Raw genomic sequence first — 500 nt, forward strand, 5'->3', positions numbered from 1 at the left:
TATGTTAAGTGAAATAAGCCAGTCAATGAAGGAAAAATACCCCATGCCCTCACTCATTCATGGATAATAAAGACCATTATAAACTTATGAACAATAATAGATACAGAGCCAGAGCTGCCTCAAACAGATTGTCAAACTGCAACGGGAAGGCCGGGGAGGGTTGGAGGGTAAGAGATCAACCAAAGGACTTGTATACATGCATATAAGCATAACCAATAGACATAAGACACTGGGGGGTAGGGGAGGCCAGGGGATTGTCAAGGGCGGGGGGAAAAATAGGACACATATGTAATACCCTTTGTAATACTTTAAGCAATAAAACAATAAAAAATAAATAAAAAGAAAGTTATCGCATGAATAAATAAATGAACCATGACTTTCCAGTGTTTAAAAGCAATGTGGATTCTTAATTTTAATGAACAGTTTATCCTATATAATTAATATGCAAATGGTCATCGCACCCTTGTGCCCTCGTGCAGGGGCTAGGGGACCTGAGGCTG

This window comes from Myotis davidii, unplaced genomic scaffold (assembly GCF_000327345.1).
Source record: "Myotis davidii unplaced genomic scaffold, ASM32734v1 scaffold484, whole genome shotgun sequence".
Taxonomy (NCBI): Eukaryota; Metazoa; Chordata; class Mammalia; order Chiroptera; family Vespertilionidae; genus Myotis; species Myotis davidii.